This window comes from Ambystoma mexicanum, chromosome 2q, assembly GCF_040938575.1.
Source record: "Ambystoma mexicanum isolate Mex_15411 chromosome 2q, UKY_AmexF1_1, whole genome shotgun sequence".
In the NCBI taxonomy this organism is placed as follows: domain Eukaryota; kingdom Metazoa; phylum Chordata; class Amphibia; order Caudata; family Ambystomatidae; genus Ambystoma; species Ambystoma mexicanum.
Genome location: NC_090924.1, coordinates 1,280,897,949 through 1,280,919,586, shown reverse-complemented (window position 1 = coordinate 1,280,919,586; position 21,638 = coordinate 1,280,897,949). Strand labels below are relative to the sequence as shown.

The window sequence follows — 21,638 nt, the reverse complement described above, 5'->3', positions numbered from 1 at the left end:
ACTTCTGACTCTAACTCTTCTAGTGCTTTTTTGATTCTTAGGCTTTTTTTGCTCACGGTTTTGCTTTCAGGTTAGTGTGTCTCTTTTTCCTTTTGTAGAATATAGTATCGTTTTGGGGTTCCTGAGTTAAGTGAGGAGAGATTGGATGGCCAGGATCATCTCTAGGGTCAGGCATGGGTTCCTGCTCAGTGGACTGTACTTGGCTGTTTTTGTGGGGAGTAGCCAAGGAAGAAATGGCTTTCAACTCATCCTCAATAACAATTAGTTCAGAAAGAGACTCAGCAAGAACTGCATAATTATGAGTAGATAAAAAACAAGTTGCAGCCGATCACTAAATTCTCTCTCAAAATAAAGTAGACTTTAGAGTTCAAAACCTGTAATAAAGCTTTTTTCTCATGCTGACAAATCTTTATTTTCTCATATAGTTGAACTAAAGAATTGAGAACAAAATTTAGATCGAAGAGGTCCTCAAGAGGTTGCTGATGCAAGGAGCCATCAATAAATGTGGAGAAAAGAGAGGAGTTGATGTAGGTTGAGAGAAAGAGCCTCTGTTCCGCAAATCTACTGCAGAAACAGTAACCCCCACAGGCAACGTATAGGGAACTGCATCATCATTAGTAGTGAGAATAGTTCATCAATTTGGTCAAGTTTGTCTTAGATCCATAGAATCGCAGCCTGAGCTTGACAGTTATCATAGAGATTCTTTGTAAAGAAGTCTGCTTAGTATTTTGTGGAAGGGGGGGGGGCTTCTTGGCCGCTTTGGATGACTATAGATAGGGATAAGTTATCTCTGTATGTTTTGTGTAATTTGCATTCCATGGGGAAAATACCCAGTTTGGTTACTAAGTTGCCTTCCGTTGATGCCATCAGGGTGGCTTTTGCATTGTGGATGATTGGTAATGGTCAGAATCTGCGGATGCATAATGATGCCTCTCTGTGGCACAATCATGGATTGCGGGTTAGGAATAAAACCTTGTGTTGGCATGGTTGGATTTCGAGGGAGACACTAAAGATCAGTGTTGTCTGGAGTGAGGGGCGAACGGTGTCTTTTGCTTCCCTTTGTCATAAATATTGCTAGGGAAGAGAGCAAATCAGGAGGTATACGGATCTGGAGTCTGTTATGTCGCAAAGCAAGGTTTGCTGGATGCTCCGATGGTGGCTGGGCCAGCGGCTTGTGATTTGTTTGACTCACCACCACATATGGGCTCCACCTTCCTTAAAATGATGCCTATGAATCCCTCCTATGTTAGGTCCTGGGAAAAACTAAGACAGGCTTGGGCTATTGAGTTGGATCAGGATATTTCTGTCAAGGAGTGGGACTGTCTGTTGTGAGTGCGTGCTAGGTCAAAACTAGACTTGTGATTCATCCCCCAGAAAAGGATAGGACGATTGTATTGGACACCCGTACGGATGCAGGGACTGGGTATGTTGGACGATGAGCCTTGTTGGGGTTGTGGTAGAGATAGGGGTGCATCGCTGCACATGCTGGGGGATTGCTCCCGGGTTGTGGACTTTTGCTAGATAGGTTGGATGTGGTTTTGAATACGATGTTTCCTAGGTCACCTCTTACTGTAATTTTGCTCTTGACTGGTGGGAGATGTGGAATCGTCCGTGGTTTTGAGTGTTGAATCAACAGCCCCTTGGTGACAGTGGCTAAGCAGGTCTTGTGAGCATGGAAGACTAGGAAAACGTCGAGGATGGAGGGCTGGCTGGACGACCTGCAGGTTTTATCCAGTTATAAGAAGTGTATGCTTCTGAAACAGAATCGGGAGGACGTTTATTTGGAAATTCGAGGCCCTTTAACGATTTATATGGCATGGGCTTCTGGGTTGGGTGGTGTGTGGGGACTTGATCGAGGCCCGGTTGGTGGGGTGTGTGGGAATGTGGTGTGTGTGTGTGTTTTGCTGTCTCGTTGTGTTGCTTTGTGATTCCTTTTCCTTTCTCATTTTCAAGTTTCATTTTTCCATAAGGATAATTATGGACGGTTGCTTATCGTTTTATTATATTGCTAGGGTGTATTTCAATCTTGCTTAGGAGAGCCAACATTATAAAGACTGCCCAGCCAGTCAGCAAGCCAAACGTAACTGCAGCTGACTGCACTTTCACAGCACTTCTGCAGCGCTACACGTTTCAAGTTTCATTTTTCCATAAGGATAATTATGGATGGTTGCTTATCGTTTTATTATATTGCTAGGATGTATTTCAATCTTGCTTAGGAGAGCCAACATTATAAAGACTGCCGGCCAGTCAGCAAGCCAAACGTAAATGCAGCTGACTGCACTTAGACAGCACTTCTGCAGCGCTACACTTTTCAAGGTGAATTTAAACTCGCACTCCTTCTCCAGCTCGACCAGTGAGAGTCAACATTATAAAGATTGCCCGGCCAGCCAAACCTGACAGCAGCTGACTGCACTTGTGCCGCACTTCCGCAGATGAGCACTTATATTCCGTCTTATTCCTGACACTCAACAATATTGGCACATTAGAAATAACAAACACTAGCCAAGGCATATGATCCCTTATGTTGTCTCCAACAATAAATAGTGAAGTTGAGCCAAGACAGATGATTGCACGTCTTCTTTTCTCATTTCTGGCACTTGCTGTCGCCGGCAGATTCAAAATGGAAACCGTCAACCGGGAGAGATGAGCGCTAAATGTTCATCCCTCATTTCTGGGCCTCAACAATGCTGACAGATTGACTATGGTGATTAACAGCCGAGATAGGTGATTATGTAAGTCCTGTCCTCTTTTCTGATAGTCAGTAATACAGTCTCAATAATAAATGATGATGACTTGAAAAGGGAGATAACTGGGTATGTCATCTCCTCGTGTATGAAAGTCCCTCCTAGTGCCTAATACCAACACATTAGATCACCCAAGGTAATTAGCCATCTGTGCCCTTTCCTCATTCCTGAAACCCACTAACATGGTGTAGTGATGTAGGCACAGCCACAGGGCTCGTGCCTAGTTACATGTTTGGTGATATGTGGTCACCCGCGTCACGCTGCTAATAAAGGGCCAAGGGGCTTCCTACAGGGTGTCGCCAACCTCAAACCCTACCGTCGGAACCACGCCGATCCTCGTGGCCGCGCTCAGCAGCAAGGCGGGCCAGGAACGGGTACTGCGCTGTGCCATACCCAGCAACCTCATCACTATTGCCAGCGCCCCAGCAACATATCACATGGGAACATTAAACATATTGATTGCCACCCAAGACGAGTGTGTGTGTCTCATTTCTGGCCCTCACCAATGTTAGTACTGTTAAAAACTGTGAATTCCACCCAAAATATACAGATGTTTAGTTCTCTCTACATTTCTGACGCGTGCTCTTGCTGGCGCATTAGAAGTTGTGATAACCAGCAAGAGTGGTGGTCGCTTATCCTGTTGTCATTTGCTGATCACATTAATGGCAATAATCAGCAGAGAAAGATGACTGCTCGTGTTCTTTCCTCACTTCTGACGCTCAGGAAAAGCGTGTTGTCATGTGACTAACACATAACGTAAGGCCAACGTCTCTCCGATCAACTGTGATAGTTCCACTCGCAGGCTGTTTGATAGGTGGCTATGATATACCAGGTAGCGTCGGAGGCGAGCAGAGAACTATTGCACCTGGTGCTGCATTAAGACGGCGTAGATGCAGCTCAGAGGATTTGCTAGTGGAGTTTTGGGGGGCCTATAGCAGCGGGTCTTTTGGTTGTAACCCCGGATAGAAGCTCAAGGGCTACAACCAAAATGCTAGCTAGCCAATTGGCCCGAGTCGCGACAGTGCCAATATTAGCGTAGCTCCAGATGTTTTCCGGACCTTGTCTGTCCCACAGGAAGCTCTAAAACCGTGCATTTTCTGCCAGGCTCATGGACTCTTATTAGCAGTGGGCAAAGTGAGTGGGAGCTGTTAGGAGCAGTGCTGCTCTACATTTTTAAATTACGTTTTACCATTCCTATACTTTTATTTTAAATATAAACCATTCCAGACTGGTTTTGTTTTAAAATAAAAGTATGGGAAGACTTGCTCAGTGCGCTGCACCGAACGTTACTTTAAACAGCAGGCGCATGTGTTTGGGGTTTTGTTTTCTGCGTGGGAGGGGCCATGGCGATGGGGCATGTGGGGGAAGGGGTGGGGACATGCCAGTAAGAACATAGTTCTTACTTCTTTTCGTGCACTTCGACCACTGCTTATTAGGCTTTGGAAGGGGCCGTTCATTGCTTGGTCTACTCACAGGGCAGCATTTACGCATGAAGTGGAGGTTACTTGCAGTGTACACATAGCACACAGTTCACAAGGAGCGCACCGGCCGGCCATCCTCATACCCCCACCGGCTCAGGCCCTACCTGTCACTCATTCACCTACATTCTCAGACATCAACATTGTACAGATAGCCAGCAGGACAGAAGAAGACAGCATAACAGAGGCCAGAGCAGGAAAGGACCATATACTCCCCTGCACTTCAACATGTGCACCCAGCGCTCAGTATCACATACTAAGAGTAGTAACACCTGCGAGGAAAGCCCTTCCTCTCTACTTAGGGCTTTATAATTGTTCTTTTATTAGACGCTTAATACACGAGATTGGTTCCTCCGGGTGGGATCGCAATTCGAATCAGACGAACACATTGTCTTGAGCTATCCCCCCTTCAGATATAATGAGTGGCATTGCCCCTGAGCTATCCCCCCTTCAGATATACTGAGTGACATTGCCCCTGAGCTATCCCCCCATCAGATATACTGAGCGGCATTCCCCCTGAGCTATCCCCCATTCAGATATACTGAGTGACATTGCCCCTGAGCTATCCCCCCTTCAGATATACTGGGTGATTTTCTGAAAGGTGTAAGCTTCCTAAATGGCCCTTAATGCTGGTCTCACGGCAGACGTTTACATAGCCACAACATTATTTATTTTTTTTATTTTATTTATTTATTCACATTTGTTAAGCGCACAGCAGCCCGTGGGCATTGTGGCGCTGGTTACAGTGGATATTCATATCTTAGTTACAGTAGTCACGTAAATACATACAGTATGAAGATGGCATTGTGGCTTGTAGCGCATATGTACAGATATCATAGCAATGCGCAAGTATATACAGTGAGTTAGCAGCTAGTTGAAGAGTGTAGTTTTTAGGTTTTTTTCGGAAGGCCTGAAGAGAGGTTTCCGATCTGAGGGCTGTGGGTAACGTGTTCCAGAGTTTAGGTGCCAGATAGGGGAATCCTAGACCTCCTGCTTTGGCCCTGGTGATTCGTGGCACTGTGAGTTGGTTGGTGTCCTCTAGTCTAGTGGGTCTGGTGGATTATGTTCTGACTAGAGAGTCCGATAAGTAAGAGGGTGCTGTAAGGTTGATGCATTTGTGTGCAGTGGAGAGAATCTTGAAGGAGATTCGGTCTTTGACTGGTAGCCAGTGAGCGTTTTTTCTTGCTTGGGAGATGTGTTCTCTTTTGGGAATACTTAGAGCTGCTCTGAGAGCGTTGTTTTGAGTGGTTTGGAGTCTGGCTAAGTTTTTTTTTGTATGTCCCCGCTAGTAATGAATTGCAGTAATCCAATTTAGCTCCTATTGTAGCTCTTGCAATGGACAGGCAATTGTCTTTTGTTAGAAACGGCTTTATGGCATTGATTAGTTTGGTACTCAGAGCGGAGGCTGATACAATGGCGCCAACTTGCTTATCCATAGATAGTGTAGCATGAATGTGGACTCCGAGCGTTTTAACTGACGAAAGGACTGGGATGATACAGTTGTCAATGCAGAAGTTTTGATAGGTTGGACTCAATTTGGCTAGCGTGGATTTTTGACCTAGAATGAGGATTTCAGTTTTATCCCCGTTGAGGCATAATCCATTGGTGGCCATCCAGGCTTGGATTGTGGAGTAAATTTGTTGGAGGGTAGAAGCGTCTTTGATATAGCTCCCCGTGAGGGGAATGAGCACCTGGGTATCATCAGCATAGTTTGTGTATGTGATCCCAAGTGCATCCAGTTTATCGAAAAGTGGCTTTGTAAATAGATTATATAGCGTAGGGGCAGTACAGGATCCCTGGGGAACACCACAGTGTATGATAGTGGGTTCAGCGTTTGCTATATTGGAGAACACCTTCATGGCTCTGCCTTGTAGGAAGGACTTGATCCAAGTTGCTGCGTGATTGGAGAAGTGTGCGGCATGTGTGAGGTGGTTGGTGAGGGTATTATGGTCAACGAGATCAAACGCTGCTGAGAGGTCTAGGAGCAGGAGTAATGCAGGCTTACCCATGTCTGTCACGATCCCTCATCATGCGGTCCCCAGGGCACTCCCTCATCCCCAGTCCCGCCCTTCTCTCACTTCCCCCCTTCCCCGGGACTCACGTGGACTCACACACGTCTTGCGGGCACACCCGCGCCTGGTCCGTAATAGGACGGCTGTCAGACTACGGCCGTTCCTACATTGGCAATTGCCTTGGCGCATAGGATCGCGAAGGGCTAACCCTGAGCTTCCGCATCGCGGGACTGTGAGGTCACGTGATGCTCTTGCCCGATCACGTGACCATGCCACGCATCACGTGACCAGAAGCGCGAGTACATAAACCCGGAAACCTGGGTATTCGTTGCTTCTCAGCTGTGCTCTGCATTCTGTTTGGCGCTACGGACTTTGAATCATCTTTGGATCACTCACGGAATCGACCTGGCCTGCTTTACTGGACTCCTCTTGGATTTACCCCTTCGGATTTCTTTGCACAGTGATACACGGCTCTCGACCACGGACTGTTATTGGACTGCCTCCTGGATCACCCTTTTGCACCCTGGTTCTTTGAACTCCTTGCCTCACAGTTTCACAGCTCCACAGCTCCTGCTGACAGGCGAACAACTGAGCCTACTCCTCTTGGGGTACTGCCGTCCACGTGGGTCCCGGACCTCTCCACTAGGTTCCTCATCCCCTCCTTGACCCTGACTGGTAAGACCTTTCCAGTTATTCTAATACTGTAGGTACTGTTTCTTGCTTGGTACTTAATCCGCATTTTCTTGCAGCAGTGTGGGGTCCCCGAGGTTCGCGTTCCCGGACTTGGACATTCGAACATCTTCGCCTGTGACCTCAACGGCTGCACAGGGAGTTGCGTTAAGTTCTCCCTGTGCGGCATTTGGGGACGGAGGCCTCTACTGCCTACACGACACTCAAGTCTCAACAGACTGAGAAGCCTATAGTCGTGTAGGCAATGGAGGGGAACGCTGAAGACCCCATGTCTGCTATAGTCCAAGCCATTACAGTGCTACGAGCCGATATGGCGGCAGCCAACACGGCTATCCATCAACGTCTCGACCACATACAAAGTACCAGACACCCTTTACCCCCAGATGTAGAATTCGGAGACACACCCTCTGTTTCTCGACCTGTTCCACCTCCGATTGTTCCCCAGAATCCCGTTCCCATGATGCTACCTACTCCATTCCCATTGGCGGCCCCTGAGAGATACCACGGGGATCCCAAGAAATTTAGGACCTTCCTAAACCAATGCAAGTTGCATTTCCTGTGCCGGCCTCAGGCTTTTCCAGATTCCACCACGAAAGCGGCATTTACCCTTTCCCATTTGGCTGGGATTGCCGCTGCATGGGCCAACCCCTTATTGGAGAACGATAACCCGGCATTATATGATTTCGATCTCCTCGTCACCGAGATGTCCAGGGTTTTTGATACTAGACACAAGGCCCAATCTCGAGATCTGGAACTTCTGGATTTGTGCCAGGGTAGGGGTTCTCTCATTGAATACATAACCCGTTTTAACCAGCTATCCGCTGAAACCTCTTGGCCAGAGGGCAAGAAAGCAGTCGTCTTCTATAGGGGCCTCAACAACCCTATGAAGGACGCCTTATCAGTAGTACCCTCATTACCCACTGCATTCCAAGATCTGGTTGACTTGTCACTCCAGGTGGACGCACGTAGGTCCGAAAGAAGAGCGGAAGCAGGTTTCACTCACTCCTCCCCTTCTCCCATGACAGTTCCTTCTTCTGACTCCTCCCAAGAACCCATGCAGATCGGGGGGGTCAGGAGTCCGATATCTCCTTTGGAAAGGGAACGCAGGAGGGCGGATAACGCTTGCTACTACTGCGGCACCCTAGGTCATTTTGTTAAGGAATGCCCACGTCGTCCCAAAAACAAGCCACAGGGTTTTCGGATAGCTCGATCATAGTACCGGGGACGGGATCGAGCTATACCACAGACACCCCGAACCCTACACCCTCTTTCGGGCGTATCCGGCCCATTCATGTACAAGCCACTCTACAGCCCACAGCGTCCGTTTCACATCCTGTTACTCTGATAATTGACTCTGGGGCCACGGGAAACTTTATCGACATTTCCTTGGCCCGTTTGTTAAACCTGCCCCTTTTGACCAAGACCAGGCCTGAACCGGTACAGGCTGTAGATGGCTCGTCCTTGATTTCGGGCCCAGTCAAACAACAAACAGCCCCTTTGCTATTAACAATACAATCCAGACATAGGGAGACCATTAGTTTTGACCTTATCACCACGCCACAGTTTGGGCTCATCCTGGGAATCCCTTGGCTTCAGGAACATAATCCCCTCATTGATTGGAAATTGGGTTTGGTTCATTTTGAGTCGGCTGTCTGCCAGCATTTCTGTCTTCCCACAGACGCACACAGCGACAATCCCGCCCAGGCTATAGCTCATCTTACAGTACAGGATCCGCAAGATACACCATCAGAACACGTAGTTGGGTTAGTGGCACTAGACGTTCCCCAGGTCTATCAAGATTTCGCAGCTGTCTTTGATCGTGGCTCCTCTGAAACACTGCCTCCACATCGCCCGTACGATTGCCCTATCGATCTACTCCCTGATACAGTGGTTCCCACGGGGCGGATCTATTCCCTCTCGCCATCCGAGGAAATGACTCTCAAGGAGTACATTAGGAAGTCCTTGAGCTTAGGGCACATACGACCATCCACCTCGCCTGCAGCCAGCCCTATCTTTTTTGTGCCGAAAAAGGAAGGCGATCTACGCCCATGTGTTGACTATAGACGCCTGAATGCTATCACGAGGAAAGATCGGTACCCTATTCCCCTCATCACGCCCTTGCTGGACCGACTCACACACGCTACCATTTTTACAAAACTGGACCTCCGCGGAGCCTACAACCTGGTCCGCGTCCGTTCCGGGGACGAATGGAAAACCGCTTTCTGTACCCGGTACGGCCTATACGAATATACAGTCATGCCCTTTGGGCTGTGTAATGCCCCGGCGACCTTCCAGAGGTTTATGAATGATATCCTGAGCGATATCTTAGATGTTTACGTCGTGGTTTACCTCGATGACATCTTAATTTTTTCTCAATCCCTGGAAGAGCATGTGCGACACGTTCGTGAGGTATTAACACGCTTACAGAAACACTCACTATATGCCAAACCGGAAAAGTGCCTGTTCCACGTTGGTAATGTTGATTTCCTCGGGTTCTGTATCACTCCCGGGGGGTTGTCCATGAACCACTCCAAGGTTAAAGCGGTTTTGGACTGGCCTATTCCTGCGAACCTGAAAGCCCTTCAGTCCTTTTTGGGTTTTGCGAATTTCTACAGGAGATTCATCTCTGGGTTTTCTTCTATCGTGTCTCCCCTCACTGCATTAACCAGTCCTAGAGTTCCCTTCCTTTGGTCTGATACACAACAGAAGGCCTTTGATTCACTGAAGACTGCTTTCACCACAGCCCCTGTTCTTCAGCATCCCGACTCTGAACTCCCTTTTGTCGTGGAAGCTGACGCCTCCTCCTTCGCTCTTGGTGCTGTCTTATCCCAAGCATGTCAGGCCACGGGTCGTCTGCACCCTGTTGCATTTCATTCCCGCAAGCTTACCACCCCCGAGTCACACTACACCGTGACCGAGAAGGAGTTGTTGGCGGTTATGGACGCTTTCCGCGTGTGGCGACACCATCTCTTGGGCGCCAAGTATCGAGTCACGGTGTTTACTGATCACCAGAACCTGCAGGACTTGGCTTCCCTGAAGTGCCTTAACAGCCGTCAGGTGAGGTGGCACCTTTTCTTCGCAGCATTCGATTTCCAAATTCGGCATCGGGCTGGTTCCGCGCACGGCAAGGCCGATGCGCTGTCCCGCTCTCCCGGGGGGGTCTCTCTTCCCGTATACCCTAACACAATGTTGGACGACACTAAGGTCGTTTGTCTATGTACTCCCTCGATGCCCTTAGTGGACGCAGTACGCAAGTGGGTGTCCTTACATCCCGACCAGCTATCTGAGTGGGATCCGGTGTTCCAGGATGGCCTCCCGTTTGTGCTGAACCGCCTATTCTTGCCCACTGCCGACACACGCAACATGGCAATGGAATGGTCGCACGATGCCCCTGTGAATGGTCATCCTGGCCAACGCCGCACGTTATCCCTCCTGAAGCGTTGGTGTTGGTGGCCGGGCATGAAGAGGGACGTGGATTGTTACGTCAATACATGCACCATTTGTACACAATGCAAAACCCGTAGGGGTCGCCCGTTAGGCCTGCTTCTCCCTTTACCAGTGCCCCCGAAACCATGGCATACGGTAACCATGGACTTTGTCACGGAACTCCCTCGGGTACAGGGTTACGACACTATTTGGGTGGTGGTGGATTCCTTCTCAAAGATGGCACGCTTCATCCCCTGCAAGGGTATCCCCTCTGCTTCCATCCTGGCCACCCTGTTCTTTGATACCGTCTTTTGTCTTTTTGGGTTACCCTCTGTCCTTATATCAGACCGGGGATCGCAATTCACTTCTCGCTTCTGGCGCGCTCTAACTAGGTTGTTGGGTATCGATGTCCGGTTCTCTTCGGCCTACCACCCGGAGACGGATGGTCAGACCGAAAGGACTAATCAAACAATGGAACAATATCTCCGCTGTCTGATCCTGCAACAACAGTGCTCTTGGTTGCGTGCCCTCCGACACGCTGAATTCGCTTATAACAATGCAGTTCATGCATCCACTGGGTTCTCCCCCTTCTATGTTCTCTATGGCCAACATCCCCGCACATTACCGATCCCTGACCTTGCGGCCTCCACCAATCCGGCCGCCAGCGCCTGTCTTAGGGATTTGTCCTCTATCCACGACCAGACTGCTTTACATCTCCGTGAGGCTCAGTCTTCCATGAAGGTCCAGGCAGATAAGAAACGGCTGTTGGCTCCGTCTTTCTCGGTGGGTTCCCGGGTGTGGCTTTCCACTCGTCACTTGAGGCTAGTGGGTTGTAGGAAGTTGTTGCCCCGTTTTGTGGGTCCCTATGTGGTTTCCCGGGTTATCAACCCTGTCACATACCGACTGGTTCTCCCGGGTTCTTGGAGGGTACACCCTGTATTTCATGTCTCCCTTCTCAAACCGTGTCCGGCCCCGTCCCGCTTGCGCGCCTCTGCTGCCCCGGTGTCCTTGGCTTCCCCAGACGAGTATGAGGTTTCCTCCATTCTGGGCTCCCGGGTCTGCAGGGGGCGCTTGCAATACCTGGTTGATTGGGTCGGTTATGGTCCGGAGGAGCGCTCTTGGGTTCCTGCTATTGATGTCCACGCTCCCCGGTTGGTGGCTCGCTTCCACCGGGATCACCCTTCCTGCCCACGGGGTCGTGGGCCTTTGGGGGGGGGTTCTGTCACGATCCCTCATCATGCGGTCCCCAGGGCACTCCCTCATCCCCAGTCCCGCCCTTCTCTCACTTCCCCCCTTCCCCGGGACTCACGTGGACTCACACACGTCTTGCGGGCACACCCGCGCCTGGTCCGTAATAGGACGGCTGTCAGACTACGGCCGTTCCTACATTGGCAATTGCCTTGGCGCATAGGATCGCGAAGGGCTAACCCTGAGCTTCCGCATCGCGGGACTGTGAGGTCACGTGATGCTCTTGCCCGATCACGTGACCATGCCACGCATCACGTGACCAGAAGCGCGAGTACATAAACCCGGAAACCTGGGTATTCGTTGCTTCTCAGCTGTGCTCTGCATTCTGTTTGGCGCTACGGACTTTGAATCATCTTTGTATCACTCACGGAATCGACCTGGCCTGCTTTACTGGACTCCTCTTGGATTTACCCCTTCGGATTTCTTTGCACAGTGATACACGGCTCTCGACCACGGACTGTTATTGGACTGCCTCCTGGATCACCCTTTTGCACCCTGGTTCTTTGAACTCCTTGCCTCACAGTTTCACAGCTCCACAGCTCCTGCTGACAGGCGAACAACTGAGCCTACTCCTCTTGGGGTACTGCCGTCCACGTGGGTCCCGGACCTCTCCACTAGGTTCCTCATCCCCTCCTTGACCCTGACTGGTAAGACCTTTCCAGTTATTCTAATACTGTAGGTACTGTTTCTTGCTTGGTACTTAATCCGCATTTTCTTGCAGCAGTGTGGGGTCCCCGAGGTTCGCGTTCCCGGACTTGGACATTCGAACATCTTCGCCTGTGACCTCAACGGCTGCACAGGGAGTTGCGTTAAGTTCTCCCTGTGCGGCATTTGGGGACGGAGGCCTCTACTGCCTACACGACACTCAAGTCTCAACAATGTCAAGGATGGAAGTGATTTGGTTTTTCAGATCTAGTAATGCGGTTTCCGTTCCGTGTCCTTTGCGGAACCCTGATTGTCTCTTACCAAGGATAGAGTTAGTTTCGAGGTACAGTTGGATTTGCCTGTGGGCAGCCTTATCTAGTTTTTTAAGAAGAAATGGGATGGTTGTAATTGGTCTATAATTATTTGGTTGGGAGGGGTCTAATGTAGGTTTTTCTAGGAGTGGACGTACCCACGCCTCTTTTAGGCAGTTGGGGACTATACCTGTTTTGAATGAGGCGTTTATGAAGGCGGTGATTAGTGGAGCGAGCTGCTCCGCGCATTCTTTGATAATTTTAGGGGGGCATAAATCGCCCTTGCATACCAATGGCTTGAGATGTTTTAGGATGTCTAAGACGTCTGACTCAGATATTTCAGAGAAGGAGAAATTTGGATGGATGATGTCTGAGCGTTTGTGGTGGGTTTGCTTCTGGGGCTTCTGTTTAGGTAATGCTTTGTAGTGGTCAGAGATTTTGTTCTGGAGGAGGTCTATTTTTTTAGCATGGCAGCTTGTATGCTGGAGCACCAGGCTGCATCTTTAATGATTTCGTCTGTGCAAGTGGGAGGTACTGTTAATTCTTTAAAGATGGTAAATAGCTCTTTGGAATGTGAGTTGGCCGATAAGATTCTATTGTTGTAGGATTCTGATTTGGCTTTGAATATAGATTCTTTGTATTTTTTTATGATGGTTTGGAAGATATCTTTCGTGGTGTCACAGGGGTTAGTCTGCCAAGTTTTTAGCGCCTGCCGTTTGGAGTTGCGCAGGTTAAGGAGCTCTTCTGTGAACCACGAGTTGGAGTGGAAGGATTTCTTTTCTTTTTTGTCTTCTAGCGGGGCGGCTGTGTTGATGGCGTTGGTCAATGTGTCTCTGAATAGTTCCGCTAGTATGACGGGGTCAGGTGAGAATGGTGGTGCTAGGCATGGGAGATTGAGATAGGCACTGATGTTCTCTGCAGTGAGTCTTTTTGCGCTTCTGGCTACTGTGGCCGGTGCTGGAGTGGTCGGCTTGGCGCATGGCGTTACGGGGATGGTGAATAGCAGGCAGTTATGGTCTGTCCATGGGAGGGCAGTATTGGAAATCATGCTTCTGTCACAGTTGAGGTCTATAATCCAATCTAAGATGCGACCTTTTGCATGTGTGTGGGAAGTGACTTTCTGAGAGAAGCCAAGGTCACTAAGGTCCTTTGAGAAGGATGTGGCGGTTTTATCATTGGCGTCGTTGAAACCTAGATTGATGCCGCCTAGGAGTAGCGTTTTGGTGGATTTTTTTAAGTTGTTTCCTAGGAGGTAGGTAACTTGTCCTATGAAGTCTGACGGGGTTCCTGGCGGGCAGTAAACCACATGTATATTTATGGTACTATTAGGTGATAGTGCTATTTTGGCTGATAGGATGTCTACTTTTCCTTCTCCCTGGTGGGGTATAGGTCTGATAGATATGCTCTCTTTGAATATTAGGGCTACTCCTCCTCCTGTTTTGGCTAGCCTGTCCTGTCTGAGGATCGAGTAACCTTTGGGAAGTGCGATTGTGATGGCTGGGCCGGAGGCTTCGTGGAGCCAGGTTTCCGTGATGGCCAATATGTCTAAATCTTGATTGGTGATAAGATCATTAACTTCTAGCGCATGGGCATTGAGCGAGCGAACATTGAGCAGGGCGCATTTGTAGCGAAGGTGTTGGCGGTTAGTTTTGGTAGGTTCTTTGATTTCTGATTTAAGAGATGAGGAGGATTGTTTAGTATTCTTGTAAGAGGGGGACTGGTGGTGCACCTTGGTGCTGTTAGTGCTGGAATTAGTTGGGCAAAGGTGGTTGGAGTTAGCTATGCGGGTGGTCCTAGAACCTAGGTGCTTATTTCTGAGTGAGATGGAGGAAGGTAAGGTGGCAAGGTTCATACGCTGAGTGCAGTTCCTAAGCCTGAATAGTCTGGAGTGCAGTGTAGTTGGGGTGCATGGCTGCGAGCGTGGTGTGTTGGGATGGCCTAGACAGGGAGTCTATGGTGTTGGAATTGGGGCTGCTGTAGTACATGTGGGAATCTAGACCTGGCCTACGATCGCGTGTGTGCAGGCTGCCTAACATGCATATGAGTAGCGGCAGAAAGTGCATGATGGAGTGGGGTGGCAGTCAAGACTAGTCAGTCTAACTGGCGTTTATTCCTTAGTGCAGTAATAACCTGGAGCGGCTGTTAGCCCTAGGAGCAATATGCAGTTACTAGAGAATAAGGATCTATACTAGCAGTGCAGTCAATACAGCTGGAGACAATAGTGGCAGTGTAATTACTGGAGAATAAGGATAAATAATCGCAGTGTATTGAATACTGGCTAAGTAAATAAGTAAATGCAAACAATATTTAAACCAGCGGCATGGCGCTTCTAGTCAGGGCAAATGCAAGCATTGACGATAGGAAGATGTCATATCAACGTTGGTCAGACAAACATAGGTTTAGCGGAAGGTGCTGTGGAGCAGAGTTAATACTTTGGGCTAATGGCTTACAAACAAAGAGCAGAACAAAGTACAGGCAATGCGCAAACCTGACTGGAGCAGGACAAAACCAGATGTATCAGCGTTAGTAATTGTGGATACGAGTGTGGGGTATAGTGGTGTCGCCTAGCCGTAGCGTCCCGGGGCGAACAGGGGTGGAACAGGGCCTTTTTCCACCGGCCTTCTTCCAGGAGCCGGCTTCCGCCTGCTGGCGTTGCAGATTGGACAAGGATAAAGCTAGTTGCTCAGCAACTAATGACAGCCTCGTTTCGGTGCCGCATTGCGACCGCCATTTTGGGGTCAGCCAGTAAATGAAGACAAAGATGGTGCACCTCCGGTGCAAAGGTGTGCAAAAGCACGGATAAACAAATCTGGCAGGGAAAAAGAACAGCTTGTAGGTGCTGCTGGCTTCAAGTGGGCTATAGGGACCCAGATTGGCCTCACCATGTGTATGGAGTAAGCTGGATGCTTAGTCTGCAGGGGTCAGGCATCACGTGCTGGTCGAGTGGCATGGATCACGTCGGTCGTGGTCTTGGCGGTAAGGGAAGGGCTCCAGCCCTCTCACCCTTCGGGGGCACGGAGAGAATGAGGCTCACTGGGGTGGAACAGGGCCCTTTTCTACTGGCCTTCTTCCGGGAGCCTGCTTCCGCCTGCTGGCGTTGCAGATTGGACAAGGATAAAGCTAGTTGCTCAGCAACTAATGGCAGCCTCGTTTCGGTGCCGCATTGCGACCGCCATTTTGGGGTCAGCCAGTAAATGAAGACAAAGATGGTGCACCTCCGGTGCAAAGGTGTGCAAAAGCACGGATAAACAAATCTGGCAGGGAAAAAGAACAGCTTGTAGGTGCTGCTGGCTTCAAGTGGGCTATAGGGACCCAGATTGGCCTCAGATTGTGCATGGAGTAAGCTGGATGCTTAGTCTGCAGGTGTCAGGCATCACGTGCTGGTCGAGTGGCATGGATCACGTCGGTCGTGGTCTTGGCGGTAAGGGAAGGGCTCCAGCCCTCTCACCCTTCGGGGGCACGGAGAGAATGAGACTCACTGGGGTGGAACAGGGCCTTTTTCCACAGGCCTTCTTCCAGGAGCCGGCTTCCGCCTGCATTAACACATTAACTCATCTGTACACCTAATTAATAATACCATTGACCACTGAATGAGTACACGCCGCAGACTGGCTTCTATACCATTGGAATTTAAATAAAGAAGTGAAGTTGTTGCTTAACCTAAAGGTACTCAGGTATCTACCTCAGAATAAGATAAATATACCTGGGCGGGATACACAAGTGACCCCTAGGAATGGTAGGTTGCACGCAGATCTCGTCTACGTGCGCTCGACCCGGTGAGCTATCTTACCAGGATTGAGATACACAGGAGTCGACTGTCTCCGATTTGCAGGCATTCTTCTGGTTTTCACTGGTTATTTATGTGTTGAGACGAAGCCGGCAGAGGAGGAGAGCTGTTGGCCAAAGCACCCGCTTCAAGAGTTAAGGGGATGATCTCTGCCTGCCAATTCTGCTGGAACCACTCATCCTTTCATCCTTCCAAGATTGATAAATAATAAGCATCAATAAGTTGATAAATAATATTTGTATAAATGTTTGGGGACTCGTTTTTTGTAAAGCACTGCACACAATGGCACGACCTATTGTCGGGAAAATAATGAAATGCTGTATTTTGCTCCATAGCTCGGCCGAGCAGTTACTCTCTGCAAGAGACAGTAATATCGTGTCATTTCCCGGTGTCAGTCACCAATTACAATGTGTGTGCGGCTCCTTGACAACCCCCTCACACGGGGTCTTCTGGTCTGCACCAGGAGACGGGGACAGGCCGGATCAGGGGTGATTGACAGGAATATCCGACAGCCCCCAAGGGACCACGGGGGCCGATATCCCCACTCACGCAGCAGGCAGGCGGATGGTGTCACTCTGCAATGGCGAGGCGGGGGCAGGGGGATTCCTACGGGCTTATCTCGGTTAATTTAGAGATTGGCTTCCAGGTCTCCCAGCTGCGCCGAGTCTAGAGGTGGGGGCTGGAAGAGGGGGGCGACAACGAAGCGATTCCTTGGTGCAGGCCAGATAAAAGGCCAGGCGCTAGGCACCAGCCCTCTCTGGCACCCAGTCACCACGTTACTGGAGGGAGGGAAGGAAGGAAGGAAGGAAGGAAGGAAGGAAGGAAGGAAGGAAGGAAGGAAGGAAGGAAGGAAGGAAGGAAGGAAGGAAGGAAGGAAGGAAGGAAGGAAGGAAGGAAGGAAGGAAGGAAGGAAGGAAGGAAGGAAGGAAGGAAGGAAGGAAGGAAGGAAGGAAGGAAGGAAGGAAGGAAGGAAGGAAGGAAGGAAGGAAGGAAGGAAGGAAGGAAGGAAGGAAGGAAGGAAGGAAGGAAGGAAGGAAGGAAGGAAGGAAGGAAGGAAGGAAGGAAGGAAGGAAGGAAGTAAGTTAGTTTTCCTGGTTATAGCCAGTGCTGCGGAGGGGGAATCCTACAGGTCGAAAGCGGGGGACAGCAATCTGTGCCCCAAGGAGGGGGGGCATGACAGTGGCTGGCAGAGCCTCGGCTAGGTTTAGGGAAACCTATGCATAACCCTCTCCCCTCCTCTAACGCCCTCAGACTCCTGGAGCCAGACAGGATGAGGGGCTAGGTGAGAACAAGACCCCTCTGCAGGTCAGTAAGGAAGTGCTAAGCACCTAAGGGCAGGGAAGGCAGGAAACACCAGGTAGGAACAAAAGGGGCACCACAAGGTGCAAAATGCTGTCGCCAGCCCCCACACCGGCAGACAATGCCCAGGGCTAGCCCCAGGGACAACATAAGGAGCTGCAGGAGCAGCCAGAAAGCATAATCCGTTTGGGACTCTGCAAGGAGCAACAAACAAGTGTCCTGCTTAAGCAGTTTACTTTTTCTTTTCCCAAAGACCCTCCCAACCAAGAAAAAGGGAGAAAAGAAGCAAAAGAGGTAAAAGGGCAACGTACGGGGTCCACACATCGTCGTGGGACCAAGAAGGCGGCACGGGCCTGAGGACATAACCCCAGGACCTTGTGCCCAAGAGTACACATTATTTTTTTGGTTATTACGATGCAATAAAAACCCACAGCGTTTTTGTTGCCAACACTCAACAAAAGTTTCGTGTGATACATGGGGGGGCTGCTGGGGATCAGCCACCATCCTCTTGGGTCCAGCGGTTATAAAGGAGGCCTGTCCCGCGGACTCCTTGACGGTAGGTTTGGTGGTTGGCTTCTGCCGGGGTTACCCCGCCAATACGCTACACAGTCCAGCCCTTGCTTTCGACTGCAAAGCCTCTGCCAGCACCCGCAAAGCTAGCCAATTTTTCGCTTGCATGCACAGGATGCCATTTTGATTGGGATGCCCCCCGCTATGCAAATGGTGCCATAAAACACCTTTCATTTGCCCAGTACATCTCAGTGGGTATTATCCTGGCACTCTTGGAGGGTAACACATCTCGGCGGGTTGATGCAGCCACTGCAAAGACCTGCATGCACCCAGCAGGCCATAGCTTCGTACACAAGCGTGGTCCACTCAAGCTTCCATTCCTTTAATGACGATGCAATGATAACGTACTTGACTGCACAAGTAAAGTGTACATTACTAGGCAGAACTCTGGTTTCTGTAAAGGAAAACACGTGACATCTACATTACATCCGGTTCTTTCAACACTTGGCATCGTACTGTCTTGCACCTCGCACCGAACGCTGACCATACCGAAAAGTCGCATCTGCTGGCATCTGTGTTTGTTTGTTTGTTTGTTTATTTATTTGTAGAGCGCGGCATACCCTAAGGTAACAGGGCGCAACAGAACAAGTATATGCGAAGCTTAGTTACACAAAGAGATATACAGTTTGCATACAGGTAATAATTAGTTACATAAGGAGATATTCGGTTTACAAGCAGGTTATAATTACAATGAAATTACAATGAAATATATCTATAGGGTACTTAATTGCAAGGATGGTGTGCAATAGTAGAGTGTGCAGACAGTCTCCGGTGAGGTATTGTGTTCAGAGTTTGGTTAGAAAGTGCACATATGTGACGAGAGTGAGAGGAGGATAGGTGAGAGATAGTTAAGGAGGCTGGAATAGAGTGAAGATGTCGAGTCACTACAAGTAGTGAGTACTTTAGGCAGAATCCAGTCGATACTATCTCTGTTCAAGTAGAGGGTCAGTTACAAGTTGTTGTTTTTAACCATGTAATAGTGTTGGATCTAAACTTGCGGTAGTGTGGGTTATTGTCCGAATGTCTTACCATCATTGGCAACTGTTCAACTAACCTCCCCTCACTTCTTGCATCCTCTCCTTCACCAAGTCCATTTTCTCATTTATGTAGCTGTAACTAAGAAGGTCTGAAACAGCGCCACGATGCCTAAGGGCTGCTGTGCGCGTTACAAATGTGAATAAATAAATAAACTGTGCCACCCCCTGGCAGCACCGCACAGTGCTTGGCATCCGCGTGCGCGGTGCGCCACATCTGGGCAGGGTGGGTCCCTGACTTTCAAGAACCCTCCAAATCTTCGTCACTCAAACGTGCATTGGCATCGTGTCCAAGATCTGGGATTATGGGCATGGGACAGAAATGCTGACTATACCGCAGTCAGCGCCTTGAGCAGCTAAACAAAAAAAACGAGGGCGGGAGATCAGTAACTGACGCAGCACCCCGGCGTGGGTACACGCAAGCACACACAGCTGTATACATTAATTCAGAGCGTGCGTGTGCTTGTGGACGCACATATCTATACACACAGGAATAGTCGGAGAGTCATACACGTTTCTATGTGCATGCATATTTATTATATATTTAAGTCAAATATATGCACATATAAAGATACCCATGAATCCAGAGAATATATAATTACTCAGTATATATGCTCATATTTCTACATCTATTAATTCTAAAGAAATCTATCCGAGGAGCCAATTAACATTTGTTGCCTTCCTTGCAAAAAGAGCTGCACGTCTCATTTTCATTTCCAGACCTTCAAAATGTAGACATATTTTGCAAGCATGCCCAGCCTAGTACACACACATTGTGTACCTCCATACAATATCATCCGTCATCCTTTGCCAAGGACAAGCACCTCTCTCTAATCATGGCTGGAAATTCACGCTAACTACGGCTGCCCAAAAAACGAGGCTCCTGATGCCCAACAAATGCCCTGTCCTCGCTAGCCGGTCATTTATCAAGTTGTGTGGCACGCGGGAGCTGCGGCAGCCCTCCCCCAGGAATGAGCACGGCAGCAGCAGAGAGAGACTGGCAGCGGGCAGCCACGTCTGGAAGGGGCGAGGAGAGCGGCTTACCTGGGCTGGACGCGGTAGCCGGGCTCGCTGAGCAGAAATCACCGCCTCGGGTCTGCACTGAGCGCACATCCAAAGCGATGCTCCTCGAGAGCATTCTGCAGCCAGGGAGACCAATAGCACGTGGTGCCTGTGACGGCCCACGTGACCGGTCCGGCCAATCCCGGCGCTGCTGCTGGCTGCGCCGCCTCCATCTTCCCAGGGGATGCTTCCTCTCAGATCCCTTATGGTCCCGCTCTGACACGGCGATTGGAGAGCTTCTCCCTGGACCCCCGGACAGCTTGCCTGTTCCTGTGGCACAGCACTGGCGCCCCGGCGGGGCACGGGCCTCAGCAGTGCAGTACCCAGCGTGAGAACCTGGGTCCTGTCTGCGGTGCTCAGAGATGAGCCAGCCAGCCTTGGAATTGGTAGCACAAGCACTGAATTTAAATGAGGCCCTGTGTAGCAGTAGCAGGTTATTACTGCCGGTAGAGTGACCGAGCAGGACTGCAGCAGTGCATCAGCTTTCCGAAGAGATGGCTTAAAGGGCCTGGGACGCCAAGAAGGCGTAACTACAGCTCAGGCTTCTGTTCCAAAGTTAACACAATCCAGTCGCAGATCCGTAATTCTACAGTCAAATGAATATCAGTTGTTTTGTTTAGTACTTTATGCTGGGGGTCTGGGTTCCTGTTTCTAAGTACTTCAGTTAAGTAGAAGAGGGAACAGACATTCTTGGAACTGAAGTGGTTTGCCCAGGATCACACATATCTTGTCCAGGCCTGGAATTCTGGTTTCTGTTTTCTCAACCATTTTTCTGGCTGGACTCATAGATTCATGTAGTTTATTTCACATCAAGGACCACTGATTTTTGTGTCAAGACTCAGGAGTCAGATCCTATTAAGGAGAGTGTAACTACACTGAACTTCTCAGCAGAATACTGCACTTTTAATGTGAAAGTTCCCATACCTCTTCACTGACCTTTGTGCTTTAAATGGGAAACGCCTGCGCTTCTCAGCAGTGCTCCTATACTTCTTTGCCACCCATTGTGATTTAAGTGTGTGTGATATTTATAAATTGCAACCCTAGCTGTAAAGCAAGCTTTGTACATAGGAGTTGCACTCCGGGGTTCAAAGTAAGAGTCAGGGCAGTTTCTAGGCAACTTGGTGCCCAGGGCGAAACACCAGAATGTGCGCCCTCCCATCCCCCTCGACTGGCACACGTCACTCCCAAACTACACCTATGTGTCGTGCGACGAAGCCCCTCCTCAGTATGAATAAATAATTGCTATATAAATGAAACTGGTTTCATTAAATTGTAATGCAAGTACTTTACAGAAGACGTCTAATGTGAAAACAGCTGTTGCTGTACAAGTTA

The 21,638-nt window shown here is 49.5% G+C and overlaps 1 protein-coding gene across 2 annotated transcripts in view; it reads right to left on the bottom strand.

The window, feature by feature from the left end:
- The window catches only part of TMEM108 (transmembrane protein 108), a 1,101,397-nt gene extending 1,080,993 nt beyond the window's left edge, over positions 1-20,404 (bottom strand). Inside the window, exon 1 of one of the 2 annotated variants that reach the window (XM_069648702.1) lies at positions 20,289-20,404. The gene's annotated coding sequence lies outside the window, so the exon portion shown is untranslated. The remainder of the gene's footprint in view (positions 1-20,288) is intronic. The other variant, XM_069648703.1, reaches the window with a different exon arrangement.
- Between the last annotated feature and the right edge of the window lie 1,234 nt (positions 20,405-21,638).